Source organism: Arvicola amphibius, chromosome 11, assembly GCF_903992535.2.
Source record: "Arvicola amphibius chromosome 11, mArvAmp1.2, whole genome shotgun sequence".
Lineage (NCBI taxonomy): Eukaryota > Metazoa > Chordata > Mammalia > Rodentia > Cricetidae > Arvicola > Arvicola amphibius.
This window is the reverse complement of record NC_052057.2, coordinates 92,804,065-92,821,502: the sequence shown is the minus strand read 5'-3', so window position 1 is coordinate 92,821,502 and position 17,438 is coordinate 92,804,065.

Genomic DNA, 17,438 nt, shown 5'->3' with positions numbered 1-17,438 from the left:
TCCTCCTTTTCAATTGTAATTGAAAAGGAATACAAGCCAAGGTCTTCAGGATATGAAGAAATCTGAAGACACCATTTCTTCATTGTAGATAATAAAATCTCAATGCATATAACTCTGTGATCGGAAAATGAGAGTCTTAGAAACTTCTTTGTTTTGGTTTGACTGTCAGCTCAGATTTGTTGAGCATTGTTCTTTGCTAAAATGCTTTTTACAGAGAAGTTTTCTGTTCATTCAAATCCTTCTGGTTGTAGAATTGAAATGAGCTTCTATTATGAAAATGAAGTGTCATAATTTTTAATCAGCATGGATCACCTTTGGGGCTGTTCTAATGAAAGCCTATGAAATGGACAGGGTGGATAACAGAAAAGCATTCATTAAAATCCGGATTATATTTTAAGGGCTTCAGTTTAAAATCTGAATAGTCATGAGTCACCTTTTGACACTTGTCATTCCATATTCTGAAAGCATTTGCCTTTGTAAAAGTCAAATTTGCAGCCGTGGCAGTTGTGATAATGTCATGTCAGTAACAAAGCAGTTTTACTTGTTAATCCTACTGGGTTCTCTACAACATAACAAATTCAATAACATCAATGGTAGAATTAGTCAGACATGATTAGCTGGAAAACTTTCAAATCAACAGTGAGGAGAAACATGATGATAATAGTTGTAGCTTACTAGGGGCCATATTTTACACAGAATAAAGAAAATATTTATCTTTATGAGAAAAATCAAGAAGTAAATCAATAAGAATAAGTAATCATATTAGAGACATACTAGTGCAAGTTTCACAGCTTTATTATTTTGAATTTTCATCCATGGGATGATCCTGATTCATAATTAACTATTTCTTCTAATTTCCCCTTCACAAAGTCACTGTTAGTGTGTGGTGTGAAAACATTAATTTCCAATTCTGGCAGAGTAGAGAAACAAAAGCCACATTTATTAATGTCATTGTCACTAGCCAGAAGATTATTTAATAAAAAATTCACAATTGCTATCAAGAATTATTCAAAGCAATAAAATAATGATGCTTTATTATCCATAAATGCTCTTCTGATTAAATAGTTTTATTTTTTTGCAGTTAGGAATATCCTGACTGAGACAGCTCAGCACAGAATAAGTGGTTTTATAAATAAAAAAGTCATTGACAAATTCAGAAATAATAAATATTCCTGGCTTATTGTTTAATTTATATATACACTCATAATCACAATTCCAGATAACTTAAGTCAAATGAATTCTTTACCTAGCACTCTATTTTCTTGCCTATGTAAAATAAAAATTGTATGATGTCATTAAATTCTTCTTGCACACAGAGTTTTGTAAAGCTTGCATAATATCCTTTTTTACACATGCAGACAAAGCTACTTAAAATTTTACAGTGTATACAGTTTAAAGAGTGTTTTCATAAACTTGCAGCTGGAAGATTGACAAATATATGATACAACTGTATATTGCAGTTAGCTTCTGGAGCTATGGAAACCATATAGAAAAATAGAAGAAACTGAATCTTTATGGGAAACAAAGGCAAAGCCATTTAAAAATCAAAAACAAACAAATAATAGCAAAAAAACACGTATGATTTCCAAATGCCCAATTTAATCACTAAATGACCAAAATAAAGATAAAGCAGAGTAAAACACATCAGAGTCCATATGTGAACAATAAAGTCCTCCCAGACTTATCATCAAAAATCACATGGACGGGCTCACTGTGAGCCTTGTCAGTTTGGTTGCTCACCTTCCTGGACTTAGGGGGAGCTGGGAGGACCTTGGACTTAACATAGTGAAGGGAACCCTGATGGCTCTTTGTCTTTGGAGAGGGGTGGAGTGGGGGTATGGATGGAAGGGAGGGGAGGGAAGGGGGAGGAGATGGAAATCTTGAATTAAAAAAATGAGAAAAAAAATCAGCAGGGCAGCATAGCAAGCACGAGCTTCTTATAGCAAACAACTGAACCTTTGAATTTGTACCAACAATCGTGTGCAGGTGTGTATGAGAGCATTCATGATGCTTATATATGAGTGTGCGTGTGCTGGCTGGTTAAAGTCTTTCCCCTTTAGCTCTCCTTCCCCTTGCCTTGAGAATGGGTCCTTTACTAAACTGGAACATGGCCATTGTCAAAGCTGCCAGCCATCAAGTTCTTTGCCTCCAATGTCTATGCTGTTTCCAAGGCTGGGTAAGTCCCCCTGCTGGGCAGCTCACAGTGCCATGCAACTCTCTGTGTGCAGGATTACTCCAAGGGCTGATGCTCAGAGTCCACAAAGTTAGATGTGGCTTTTTCTGTGGCTGCAGGGATTTGAACTGAAGCTGCTATGCTGGCAGCAAGAGTGTCCTTACCCATTGACCTTGCCCTCATCCTTCAAGAATTCTCTAGCACATAGAAACATGTACATATTTCAGCATATTTGGTCTTAAATAAAATATAAACATTTCATTGTATATTTAAAATACCTTTGGTCAATTTTAAAGCTCAATTTCCATCTTGGTAAGCATACTATTGAAATAATCCAGGCAAATGCTATTATTTATAAAACATTTATTTTTCTGCCACAATCAAAACAGTCACTATTCTGCTACCTGTAAGTAATATGCATAGTACCCATGGCATGAAAAACACTGTGCAGTTGGACAGTCAAGCAACCATTAATGCTACTGTGAAGTATTCTGCCAAATATTATGATGATACTAAATAAGTTAGGCAAATAAATGGCACAAAATTTTAAATTAATTAGCTAAATCATTACTCTAAATGAATCAATAATCAGTCAGCAATAGGATAATAGGGGAGATATAGTAGCAAACATCAGAACAAATATAAAATCTCAATTTTAGTATAAAAATAATGGCTTTGTTAAAAGTAATGAATAATATTTATATTAAAATTTGTTTGATTATTTCTTTTGAGATGTTTTCCTGTTGAGTTTGTAATGCTCTACCTGTTACTATAGTATAAATATTGTAAATATATCAATATTCGTTCTGAAGTATAAATATATGATTGAAAATATTTTCTCAAAGTCCAGGGGCTTTTATTTTCTTTACAGAGAACAGAAATTCTTAAATTTGACCAAACAGATTCATAACTTGTCTCTTTCTCTTTTGCTTTCTGTGCCTTATCTAAGTCCTTTCTTTCCCCCAAATGCAAACGCTCTGTATCACAGTGAGTTTCACATAGGATTTACACTCTCAGGTTTATATTTGGTTTTATCATCTGTTTTAGTAGAATTTTCCTACAGTGTAAGGTATTCATTTTATGTGGTTATTAGCACTTTATTTAGAAATCATTTTCAGATTTCTCTACAAATCAGCCTTGTTCTTTTGAACAGAAATAAATTCTGAGTCTGCAGTTCTATTTCCTATCCTTCTATACTATACTGATCCATTTTCTCTATTCTTGTTAGCATCAGTATCTTTCTTGTTACAGCTTTATCGTATGTCCTAAAACAAGTTAGTATTCTGACTTGAAATTTCTTTTTTTGGTTTTTCGAGACAGGGTTTCTCTGCAGCTTTAGAGCCTGTCCTGGAGCTAGCTCTTGTAGACCAGGCTGGTCTCAAACTCACAGAGATCCGCCTGCCTCTGCCTCACGACTGCTGGGATTAAAGGCGTGTGCCACCACCGCCCGGCATTGACTTGAAATTTCTTAAAGCCTGTGTAATTTCTTTGAATTTCTAGATACACCCTAGAAATAGTTCGTGGATATCTCCAAGATATTTGATTAAGTTTGGCTGAATTTTCTGAGGTCTATATACCCATTTCAGTGGAATGGAAAGCATTTCTATTCATGTGAACAAATTTTCTCTATACATATATTGTTTTTAATTTTCACATTAATTTATAGTTTTCTTCATAAATCCTTCATAGATATTTTTCACATTTTATGCAATTTCAGAGTTAATTTAGTGGTATTGCTTATCATTTCTAATTTCCGTTTTGATATGTAAAAAAATCCATTTTCAATTTTATGTTCTGTGCCCTTGACTTCATTTATGATCATTTTGGAAAATTTTCTGGATTTCTTAAAAGTGTGGCCCATTTTAAACAAGACACAGGCAATCTTTACGGTTATCCCAGTGTTTCCTAATGTTTTGGTGTCTATTTTTTATGTACACCTGCAGCCTGTAATTGTGTTTTCACTTCTATATTCTATCATGCATGTATACAGACTTTTATATTCTATCATGCATGTATATAGACTTCTATATTATATCATGCATGTATACAGACTTTTATATTCTATCATGCATGTATACATACTTTTATATTCTATCATGCATGTATACAGACTTTGCCTTTCTTGCCTCTTTCCTGGGGTATATCATACCAGAGGAGGAACAAAGCTCCTTGTGCCCACAGATATGCCCTAGAAGAACCAAGAATGCTAAACACACATAGTAGTTCCTTCAAAGGAAGTGATGCATAATTTGTTATTATCCCAGGGGACTAGGAGCAGCTGTGGTTCATATCCTGTTGTTCTTTTGCACTATCTATGCGTTGGAGAGCACAGTGACCGTCCTTGAGACCATTATCATGAGTTTGTCAATCATTAGAACCCTCTTTATGTCACATTCACTTTACAAAGAATTATTATCTAGTCATGTCTTAGCTTTATCATGCACACAAGATTGAGTGAATTATCACTATGAGAGTTTTCACAAAGGAGTATTGTCCTTAAATATATCTAAAACAAACTGCTCTTTGTCAGACTCCCAGATTTTGAACCACTACTGGCTACTTAAGCTGGAACTGAACTAGCTTCTTGCCACCCATGGATAGGTACTCTGCTGACCATGGTTGTACCAGAGACTCCTATATTGTACAATCCACGAGCATATGAATCATGGCAGAATGAAAACTTCATAGTGGTTCTCTAGAAATAAGTCCAGGCTATCAAGATTAAAATAGACATAGAACTATATGTTTGTTAAAAACACACATTTGAGTCCAAGGTCCTCCCAGCTCCCCCTAAGTCCAGGAAGGTGTAAATGGCTTTTTATTGGGTGAGATGGGAGCCCCATATCCATGTACCGTTCAATGTTTCCTATGTATAAAAACTGCACTAAGTCTGTGGAACAAGTGTGTCAAGAAATGGATACCAATAAACAGAAAAGAGAAGTCAAAAGCTGACATCTAACCTGTGAGATAGTCAGCCACCAGCATATATGTATGTGTGTGTGTGTGTGTGTGTGTGTGTGTGTGTGTGTTGTGCTGTTGTTTTATGAATTAGCTTATACTTGATATTGATACTGGAATGGATACTAAGAATTGAGAACACAAGAAAAAGTTGTAAAGAAAGATGTTCAATATTAGAGGGAGGGGGAGGGGAGTGGGGGAAGAGGGAGGGAAATGGGAGGCGGGGAGGAGGCAGAAATTTTTAATAAATTTTTTTTTTAAAAAAAGATGTTCAATATGGCCAAAAGAGATTCCTGTTCTAACAGATGCACAGGCTGCATGTTAAAATGATGAACAAGAGATATGAACAAACAAGGCAATGGGACTCTGCAAAAATGCACAGTTCACCAGTAACCAAAGCCAGTGATACTGACTGAAATATCAGAAAATAAAAAAAAATTCTAGTGTAAAAAATAAAAAAACCCATTTGAAGACTTATAGCAAGTGTCAGAAACACAACTTTGTCTTCTACAAGTACGTGTTTGAAGATCAAATAATTCTTGTTATCTGATGATAGGACGTGGAGATGATCATTAATTAAAACAGTTTAGAGACATTTGATGAACATTGGGTATAAGCCAAGTCATAGACTACATTTTGAAACACAATTTTATGAGGAAATTTTTAAACTCATTTTGTATTAGACATTTCTTTGCTAACATACATTTAAACAAACATTATTAATGATTACTTGATAATTGATAGAAAAGAGATGTAATACATACAAAGGCATTAATGCATCTTGAATATTCATGGCGATGATTTTTGTGTTGTGAATCAGAGACATGAAGCAAATGAATATGTAAGAAGCTTAGAAATCATGGAAAATGCCTTAAAGAATGAGAAGAGGATGATGTGTTTGAGGATTATGACAATTTAGCACATCCTGAATGTGACAATGGTAGAAGCCTCGAGAACAAGTCATTCTCTATGAAACATAAGTCTTTGGACACACACTTTGAATCTATTACAAGACTATACTAGAGAAATGTGTTGAACAAAGTCCTTTATAAGTTAAGTATAAAATATTACCTAATGTCGTAAATTTTTAGGCTTATGAAGCAAAATGTTCATACATGATTTTCCTTCTCATGCTGAAAATTAATGAATCACTACCACTTATTCCCTTATATTTCTTATCATATCAAATTTAAAAAATTAAATTCAGATTGCTTTAATGTGATGTACTGCTTCAAATTATTCCTCAGTTATACTTTGTCATTGTTTTGTCTATAGATAATTTAGAAGCAGTTCAGATGTATTTTATTATTCTTGTCATCATTTTCTTATTGCTTTGTCAGCGACATCTGTTGTGTTTGACTAAAGTTTTATCCACCTTAAAGTTTGCAATATACAGTCTCTAATTATTAAAAGTCAAGTTTTATTGCTCCTTTTCTTGTTATGAAATGCGGGGAAATACTGGGTTGTGGTCTTCTGAATCTCTCCTCAACTGGCTAACTTGACTAATTCAAATTTCATTATTAAATGAAATGGTAGTTTTTTTCTAAAAACCTCTGAATTGCAGTGGACCAGATGCAGTTGTCTGCCTAGATACTAAGACATCTTAATCACCAACTGTAGTCACATTAACCTGCTTTCAAATAAAGTTTTCCATCTGCCTTCAGCATCTGTGCAATTCTTGTTTTTTCTTTTATTTGATTTCTCATGGTTATTCTACAGCTATCAAGAGTTATGTTAAATTTCTACATTGTTCTTTGTAGCCCAACCACATTGACTGGTATTTTTATTTTTTAAAAAGACCTATCTTAATTGCTATTTTAATTACATATATTTGGAGGTATGAAAACATGCATACAAGTGCCCGCAGATGGCAGTAGTGTCAGGTTTTCTTGGATGAGCTGGTGCCAAAGCACGAGGATTTTGATCCTTTTCCAGAGTAGTGTGGGCTCTTAACCACTGAGCTATTTCTTCAGCCCAGTATTTCTTCATTTTAATGAATATTTTTAAAATGAAAATATCAGTGATACTTATGTTTCAATTTATTTTTTTATTTTTAATGCCCTTATGGTCCATCAGATTGACTGTATTGCTATGAAGAATATAACATTATTCATTAAAAGATACAATTGACTTGAGAAAGCAGGGAATTCATATATACCTTTCAAAGGAATGTCTTAGCAAAATAGCATTACCGAAAAGTCTTTCCCATTTATAATATTATCCTTCAGTTGGCTTAAGAATGATGTTAATAGTGTTCTTCATTCACGTACAGGGAAGAGGTATATTGTTTGCATATTGGGTGTCACCTCTAGGATGCCTTTCATATAGATGTCCTCTTTCAGTGATTTCAGTGATCCACTCACCATATCAAGGCTTAGCGACTATCGCCTGCTCAATAAAATTAGTGTATGGCTACCAACTCACAAATATACCTCTGAAAATTCTCATACACCCATTTCACTTTACAAAACTGTTGACTTTTGAAACTTTAGCTTTAATATTTAAGTAATAAATTAGGTTCGAAGATTGTTGGGAAACTAAAATCAGTGGTTTATATCAAAATCAGCCTTTTATATCAAAATCATTTCTAACTGTCAGTTATAAATATTATAAATCAAAGGATTCAAAGTGAGGGTTTTATTTATTGATGCTATTCCTAAGCGAAGTTAAAATACATACTCAGGATGATACAGAAACAAAAGTTACTACTGAAGTTTTATTTTTATCAAACAAAAATAATATGTCAGTGTCCTGCTTTATTATTACTTATAACCAATTATGCTTTTCCATGGATTTTCTCAAATACAGATTTAATTATTCACTGGTCCATCATTTTTTTCTTATTGCAATTGCAAGCGAATAACCAAACCTGAATGGACATTAATTGTGAAAGAATGTGTTTAAGATCTGTAATAACAATGTTAGTTTGAGAATCCCGACATTGGGTTTATAAATTTATCCTTCTGGCATTGCAGTATTATGATAGATCCAATCAGGATAATTATTAAGTATTCTAGTTCTTCCCTGTTGCTATGGAAAAGTACTGCAGCAAAATAAAATAAAATTTTACTTTGTAACTCCACTTGCAGTCTACAATGATGGGGAGGTCAAGGCAACAGGCACTGGAAACAGCTAGTGACATCTCATCCACAGGTGGAAGAAAGCAGTGTGTTCATTCTCACTTAGGTTTGGGTTGCATTTCCACTCTTACTTTGTCCAGAATTCCCTTGTAGGGAATACGTCTAATACCATTAAGACTGGTTTTCCCATATCAATTAATGCAACTAAGACAGTCCCTCACAGGTATTCACAAAGCACCATGTCCCAAATGCAAGCAGGCAATCAGAACTATCGATCAAATACAATTTTTATATGGTGGAAAAAAAACAAACAAGCCAAACACACCAACATATGCACACACATACACACATACACCTCACACGTAAATATACTCAAGTAACTATAATTAAAATTTAAAGATATTTATTAAACATAACATTTCTTCTTATATTCAGTTTTATATAAATAACACTATGTCCTAAATATCTTCCTTTTACAACAATCCATTTTGCTCAAAGCATTGTTTAGCATGTTCTTGCTACTCTCTGTCTTCTTCAAAAATTTGTGTTTTTTCTGACTGTCCAGTAATAAAAAGCATTAAGCAACATTCTGTAAAAAATAATTAATTCAATAGAAATAGTGGATAGGTGATTTCACAGTAAATTCTGAACACTTTGCTGTCTCATTAACTTCTTATATGAATGGGAATTCTGCGTCTCTATTGCTGGCCTTTTCATCAATATTTTACGAAATGAAAGTTTTGTGGATCATTGGAAAAAGCCAGATAGAATGGGGTAAGAAACACTGCAATTCCTGATAATGATTTCTTTAATCTGAAATAACTGTTGTTATTCTTGGGATGAAAATTACTATCTCTTTTTATTACATTTCACAGAACACAATGCAATTTCCAAACAGTTTCAAAAAAGAAGCAATCTTAATACCAAAAGGTTACAAAAGAAACAAAATAAGAAATGTATAATGTGCAAGTACTATAAGAAAAGTAGCATGCACACAGCTACATCAAGGCACACAGCAAATTAAACATCTTGGTAGTTTTAACTTATAAGAGCATTAGTTTTTAAATGTTAATATTTGTCATTCATATCTATTGAGTTTCTGAGTTTTTTTATTGCTAAGTTAAAATTTGGTACAGTGGAGTATTTTACAGTATTGTTTATATATATATATTCATATATATATATATATATATATGAAGAAAATATTCTTGGTTGATTGATATATAGCCTATATATCCTACATCATCCTCACTAAAATTGAAGAGCATGTAGCTCACCTTTAGTACCTCCATGGACCCAAAGCATGTATGTCTCCCACTTTATAATTAATCATTAGGAATACTAACAGAGGTTTGGAGCTTTCTGGGATGTGCTGTAACTCTGTTTAGATAAAGGCTCCTCCAAGAACTGGGGTTACATTTCTGTTATAAAACATTCCATGTGTGATTATGTAGCATAGGCATTCGAAAAGAAGGCACTTTTGATTTAGATATTTGGGGAAATCATATAAGACATCCACAAAGACTGAAGCTGAGTCACCAAGTCTACCCTTTAAAACACTCGTATTTCATGTATCTCTCTCTAATTAATCTTTCACGATACCACTAAGTATTAATGAGCCATCTGCAGAAACATGTGCATGTTCATATGCATATACATAGTTATGAAGCAACTACTGTTTAAAGTATAAGCTTATAGAAGCAAAAGATACATAATTTTACTATTCTGTTAAGCACAAACTCACATTTATGTGTCAATATCTTAGTGATTATATAATATAGTATATCTTCTGTTAATTTACATCACCCAATGGAAGCTGTTCTACTATCTCTGTCACCAAGAGGTGATCTTGATCTGTAATATTCAAAACAGCTTCTAATTGAAACTGGGCTCATATTGGTCACTGTTTTGTTCTTAGCATTAAACTATATCCTAGCACTATTTTCTCAATAAATAGCTAAAAAGTTATATCTACTTTTTAATTATTTTTACCTACATAACATCTAGCATTAATACTTTCCAATAAATATTGCTGCCTCACATCAAATTTTGTGTCAGTTGGCTAGAAAATTATGATTTTTAAATGCGAAGCTGTGTAGTTTTTGTGGACTTGTGGCTGATGCCTGCTGTGCACGTTCTTTATTGTGAAAAGTTCAGGGGTTTTTATGATGTTCGGGAAATGAAGCTGCCACAGCAATGTTTCTGGTTGGTCCTTTTGAAACTGGTGGTCAATGCTGGTGTGTTGTGATTGGTTCGGAGTGCGCATCATTAGTTACCATTGCACTTGGTGCACTAACAGGTTGTCTTGGCCAATTTTGCTTACTCATTGTGAGTTTGCATGTGCTTGCTTGTTCTTGTGCTATTGCCCTGCTTCAAAGCAAGAGTGTTGGAGTGAAACATGCTACCCAAGACTAAATCCTAAGAATCTGAAGACACTCCCAGGAGACATGTAGACGATCTGTGATTAGTGATGAAGCCAGTTATGTTAATAGACATGAAAACACATCTCAAAGTTTATAAGACAAATGTCCAAAGATGAAATATGTAAAAAAAGAGTTGATGCTTGAAGATGTGTTTAGACTTCTTTGCTGAAAAAAATCACAGAGTATGAAGCAGGGGAGAATGAGTTGCCAAAGTTTGGCCAATAACCAGCATAATGTGCTGTACCAAAGGAGAGGGCAGAAACTGGTGTTCACAGACTACAAGACAGCAGCCACATCTCTGTGGACCCTGTGCATGTTTGGGAGGAATGAATAAATTGTGAAGTCTGTATGCTTTCCATATCCTATTCTACTTGATCTCATCTTCTTGATTGAGATACTTGTGTCTCTGATGTGAGTTTCTGCACAACAGGAACAGAAAGTCCTACCTGCGTCAAGCCAATGAAGAGCTCCACCATGGTTAATAATCTGTTCTCTTCCTTGGTGCAGTTACTGAAAGCTGGATAGAAAGTGGTAGGCTTACAAATCTTGCCAGGTTTTCTATATCTGGCAGATAGTTTTAACATTCAGTAATTCAGTATTAGAACAAAGAAAACACACACACACACACACACACACACACAAGATGCCCACTTGTTGACTTGTTGGCAGGCCTGGTTTCCTTTGGGAAGTATGTGAACATCGTGAAGTGGTTCTTCTCCCAGCTTGATTGAAGTAGGAAGAACAGATGCTGCACTCTTTCCCCACAGATGTCTTTAGAGCTGTTTCTGGTTTTATTTTTGTCTCACCATGAAATGTTATTCAAAAAAGGCAAGCAAAACAACATTAAGCATCCATATATAAGAATAAATTAGAGATCCAGTATTCTACTGAATACTCTGTCTCACAAATGCCTGCTGTCTCTAACCAACTTTGATCACACATAACCCTTGACAAAGGGGTTGTGTAGGGATAAACTCAAACCTTGTTAACCTGTTTTCTGAAAACAGAAGCAATCTTTCTGTTAAGAATACAGATGTTTGGCAGGATAAAGAAGTAGCTCTGTGGTTATTTATCCAGATTAAATCCTAGAAATTTGAACACACTTTTTACATTTTCACATGTTATGAAAACCAATATTATACTTTGTTATTTTGATGCTGGTGAGAACATCTTACAGTGTTTACTAAACTTGTAGATTGTGCAGCAAAAAGAACATATGTCCAAGCAACATTTTATAAAACAAGCTACACATTGGTTCCCATCTACTGTTCACAATGCTTTTTTAGCTCAGATCCTCTTTTGAAAGCACCAAGTGGCAAGCCAGATAGCCAGATGATGATGATGCTAGATAGATAGGTAGATGATAGATAGATAGATAGATAGATAGATAGATAGATAGATAGATAGAGAGGATTCATTTTGGAACTTTATCTCAAGAAATTAAAATGAAGGACTGAGGATGCTGAAATATTGAAGGATAAAATTTTAATATCAGGATACATTTCAAAGGTTATCTATATAGGCAACTTCAAATAGTCATGTAAGAATTGTTTAAATACCTATAGAGGAGTTTTGTCACATTATGATGGGATCAAAAATGTGCAGATGAAGCCGGGCGGTGGTGGCGCATGCCTTTAATCCCAGCACTCGGGAGGCAGAGGCAGGCGGATCTCTGAGTTCGAGGCCAGCCTGGTCTACAAGAGCTAGTTCCAGGACAGGCTCTAGAAACTACAGGGAAACCCTGTCTCGAAAAAAAAAAATGTGCAGATGGTTGCAAGGGCATTACAGATTAAGAGGTCAGCTTAAAAACATGAGATGTTGCCCAGATGGGAACAGTACAGGAGCCTGAAATTGTCTCATATATATTCAACCAGAATTATTTTTTCCTACAAATGTGATGGAGGACAGTTATCTGTCTATGTTACTTTCATTGGTTAATTAATAAAGAAAACTGCCTTGGCCCTTTAAGAGAACAGAAAATTAGGTAGGCGGAGTAGACAGAACAGAATGCTGGGTAGCAGGAGTGGGGAGACGCTTCAGGCAGTCGCCATGATTCTCCTCTCTGAGATGGACGCAGGTTAAGATCTCTCCTGGTAAGCCACACCTCGTGGTGCTACACGGATTACTAAATATGGGTTAAAGGAAGATGTGAGAATTAACCAATAAGAGGCTACAGATAATGGGCCAGGCAGTGTTTAAAAGAAAACAGTTTCCGTGTAATTATTTTGGGTGTAAAGCTAGCCAGCGGCCGGGTGGCGGGACGCAGCCCCGCTGCTTCCTTCTACACAAATGCCTGAAAATATTATTTTAACTTAAAACTCTATAACATCCAATTACATTGACAACACACACTATAAAATATGTTGTTTACTTTTAAAATTTATTTTTATTTTTCTCTCATATATTACATCCCCAGTGACAGTTTTCCTTCCCGCCACTCCTCTCAACTCCCATCCCACAACCTCCTTTCACCTATAGATGCACCTGTCCTCTTTTTCCCTTCAAAAAAAGAGCAAGCCTCCCAGGAATATCAACTGTACTTGCATAACAAATTACAATAAGACTTGGCACCAGACCTCAAGACTGAACAAGACAACCCATTAGGGGAAAGAGAAGGCTCAAGAGTCATACATACTCCACTCCCACTCTTAGGAGTCCCACAAAAAGAAAAAGCTACACAGCAATAATGTACATACAGCTGGTCTAGCTCAGACCCATACAGGGTCCATGATTTTCACATCAGTCTCTGTGAGCTCTTATGGGTCTTACTTAGTTGATTTTGTGGGCCATTTTTCTCGTGGTATCCGCAGCCCCTTTGACTCCTATAATCCCCTCCACACCTTTCTGTGGGATGACCCTGGTTCTACCTAGTGCTTGTCTATGGGTTTTTATATCTTCTCCAGAAAGTTACTAGTCTCTGATGACAAAGGGTCTATGTACCAATTTATAATTATAGTAGAAATATCATTAGGAATCATTTCATTGACTATTTCTTTCCATTAGTATTTGATTCTATCCTGGGTCTCTGGGATACCCAGCCTCTGGTTTCTGGTCAACCAGGTAGTGTCAAACATGGGCTCCCTCTTGTACCTTGAACCTCAAGTTGGACAAGTCATTGGTTGGCCATACCTGTAAGTTCTATGCTATCATTACCCAAGCACATCTTGCAGGCAAGACAAATTGTAGGTTTAAGGTTTTGTGGCTGGTTGTTGCCCCATTCCCACTGCTGTGAGTCTTTCTTGGTTATAAAAGATGTCTGGTTGAGGATTTATATCCCACATTACTAGGAGTCTTTGCTAGGATCACTCTCATAGAGTCCAGGGATTTTCCACTACACTAGGTTTCTATATCACCCCCAAATGCTCCCACAATTCCATTTGTCTCTTTCAGTACTCTCTCTCTCTCCTCCCCCTGCATGATCCCTTCTGTTCTCATCTGCACCTACTCCCAGTCCATGTGCACAACCTTGTAGATGGAATTTTTGTCCTGACTGATTCTGCAGCTGTTCAGTTTCAAAGAAACAAATGGAGTCTTATATTAATTATAAGCTGTGTGGTCTATTGCCTCAGGCTTATTGTTAACTAGCTCTTACAACTTAAATCAATCCATAACTCTTATCTATGTTTAGCCATGTGGCTTAGAACCTTTTCTCAGTAAGGTCTTCTCATCTAGTTTCTCCTGTGTCTCGCTGGTGACTGCATCTCTGCCTTTCCTCTTCCCAGAATACTCTAAGTCTGGCCATCCTGCCTATACTTCCCACCTGGTTATTGGTCAATCAGCATCTTATTAAAACAATATGAGTGACATATCTTTACAGTATACAAGAGCACAGGCTCTTCTATTTTCCCTTCCTAGGGAGATCCATGTGTTCCACCCTCCCTTAAGCCCTCATTGTTACTCAGCCTCTCTTTGCCTGTAGATTTTAGCATGATTATCCTTTACTTTAAAATATACAACATAAAATGCATTCCTCAGCCAACCATATCCTAATCTGATAAATCTTAATACTTGTCACAACGTGCTTTTACACTTCTGTTTGAGAATTTAGCACAAGTAAGGTTAATAAAAGTAATATTCCTAATAACTAATGCAAATGACTTAATTGGAATGAAGCAATCAAAAAGGAAATCATACTGAGCTTTCCAATTACCTTTTAATGTTCTTCAGTCCTAATGAAAGGGACAAGACCCTTCTAATTGCAAGGGACTATTAGGACTGGAGTGTGCTGGGTTCATTAAGTATATATGAAGTAGAAAGTGCATTTCTTAAACCAATACTAGGTTCTTAAAAAATCACTCTCACATGAAGAAGAGATGGAATCATTGAGAAGAATCCGAGCTTGTTTACCTTAGAAATTCAACAAAGAATAAAGAGTGAATCTGATAATTCTCAGCAAGCAGGCTCTCCAAAAGTTAATCACTCCTTCTTTACTTCATTTTTTTGAAAGGAGAATTTTATCAGTTCCCTGCTTTCTATAGTACAGTATAGTATAACAATACTTCTCAGACTAGTCAGTTGGTCAATAGATGTATACTATTATAGCCCTTCGAATCTTTGTGTCTCTCTTGAACCATGTACTACATTTACATTGTAAAGACTGTCTTTGTCCTGAAAATAGACATTTACTTCAAATTTTAAAGTAGGGGCTATTAATTGTTTGGTGTTATTCTAGATTTCCTCACAGTAATTTAGTATTAGAAATGCTATGTAAAATGATATATTTTGCTAATTAAATGTTGTCTAACACATGAGCACTTAACATGTTTCCTCAATATTAATTCATTGTGAACATCAGTGTTTAATGCCAATACAAAAGCAATGAGATGTTTCCAGACTCATCCTAGGTTTTTCTAGCATTACAGTAGAAACATACATTTAAGAAGGACTGGCGTCAACAACCAATGGCTTTGTTTTATACCATGATCAAAATCTCATTCAAGTTTATGATATAGATGATTTTCTACGATGGCCACTATTATTCTCTATTAATCAATGATGATATTGAAGATTATTAGTTTATCTTTCTGCAAGATACAATATTGCTAATTAAATAGGTCACTTTTGGATGGAGCCTGTCAAACAAAAGTTATTATCATGGTGCTGAAATGAAAGTAATTCCTTAATATTTTTATTCTTTTGCTACTCGTCAATGTCACACAAAGTTTAGGTAAAAGAAAGTGAAGTCAAATTTATTTAAATTGTTTCCAAGTATGAACAGCTATTTAAAAGTTCTTATCTCAGAATATTTTTTCTGTGTGCAATAGCTGAGATAAAAATATTTCATTGTCATACATTGCCTATAAGTTTCCTTTACAATATTGCTTTTATGTATTAGATTTATTATTAAAATGCTAACATAAATCATTAATAGATGAATAAAGTTTTTAATGTTTACACTTGTAAAATAGTATATATGATATTATTTTATCTAAAGGAGTTACTTCATATTTGAGAAGTTTATATAAACTTCATAATATTAATATCAAGGTTAATTAGTTAAGTGAATTAGAATTAAATAATATCTAATTTGTAACTTTATTGGAACATTGGATTTTGTAAAACACCTGAAAATTTTGAATTTGTTTTATCTCTTTTCTAAGAAACAGACATAAATCCCTGCCACTTCAGGAAAAGCAATCACCTGTAAGCACATGGAATTATTTTATTTCCTTGCATCACATATTTATGTTTATAATTTGAAGTATTCAATCTTGAAATTAAAATACCTTTCTGACTCATGAGTCAAAATTAGTTTATAATTCAAATTTAAAATATCTGACACTCACGACATAGATGAGTCAACAGGAAAGAACAATGTCTCCTCTTCCAGAAGACCTAAGATGGAGTCCCAGCTCCCATATGGTGGCTACAACCATCCATATCTTTAGTTACAAGGAATCTTATGTCTTCGTCTGGCCCCTGTAGCCACCAGGCAAGCACGTGGGTCACAGGTATACTTGAAAGCAAAATACATGTATGCATTAAAAACAAAGTAAATGATTTTTTTAAAGTTTATGTGTATTAATAGAGGAAGCTACACTAAAAGATCATAAAAGAGGTGATTTACAAACAAAATTCAGTTTTCATTACTCTGGTTGCCAAAATATATGGGCAGGGTGCCAGAACATTGAGCTCATGAGAGACCTCCAGGGTTATAGATTGCTGTAGATCTGTGTATCCACAGGGAAGACAGAGAACAAGTCAGCTTTTAGTATTCCACTTTGTGGCCCTAATCCAATTCCTGGTGCCTCCAGCTTTGAAACCAAATCTCCTTAAATCTCCACTGACTAATATTATTGAACACCAAGTGTTATGATTTCATCAAACACATTTGGGCAGAGACAAATAATTCATCTATAGCAATATATTTAACATATTGATATATATTTTAATTAAGCCATGTCATTTGACATCATTCTGCTCCAGGAAACATGTAATATTTATCTATAAATGGAAGACTAAAAAAGTCTTTATATCTTATCCTGTACAAAAATTGACTCCAAATGAATGACATACTTGACTAGAGACCTGAACCTTTAAAACCTACAGAGGAAAACATGGGGAGCAATATTTCAAATTATAGGCATACACAATGGCTTTCTGAATAATTGCAAGTACCAACAAATTGTAATAGAGTGCAAAAATGGGGTGGGTGTAACTAAAGCGTATCAACTACATGAATGAAAATGTTACCAAGAATTCAATTAATATGTCCAATTATTAAACTATAAAATCTGAAGAAATTAATACTAAACATCTATGTGCTCATCCTGCAGGACCCTGCAGCATAGTGGTCTTAGAGTC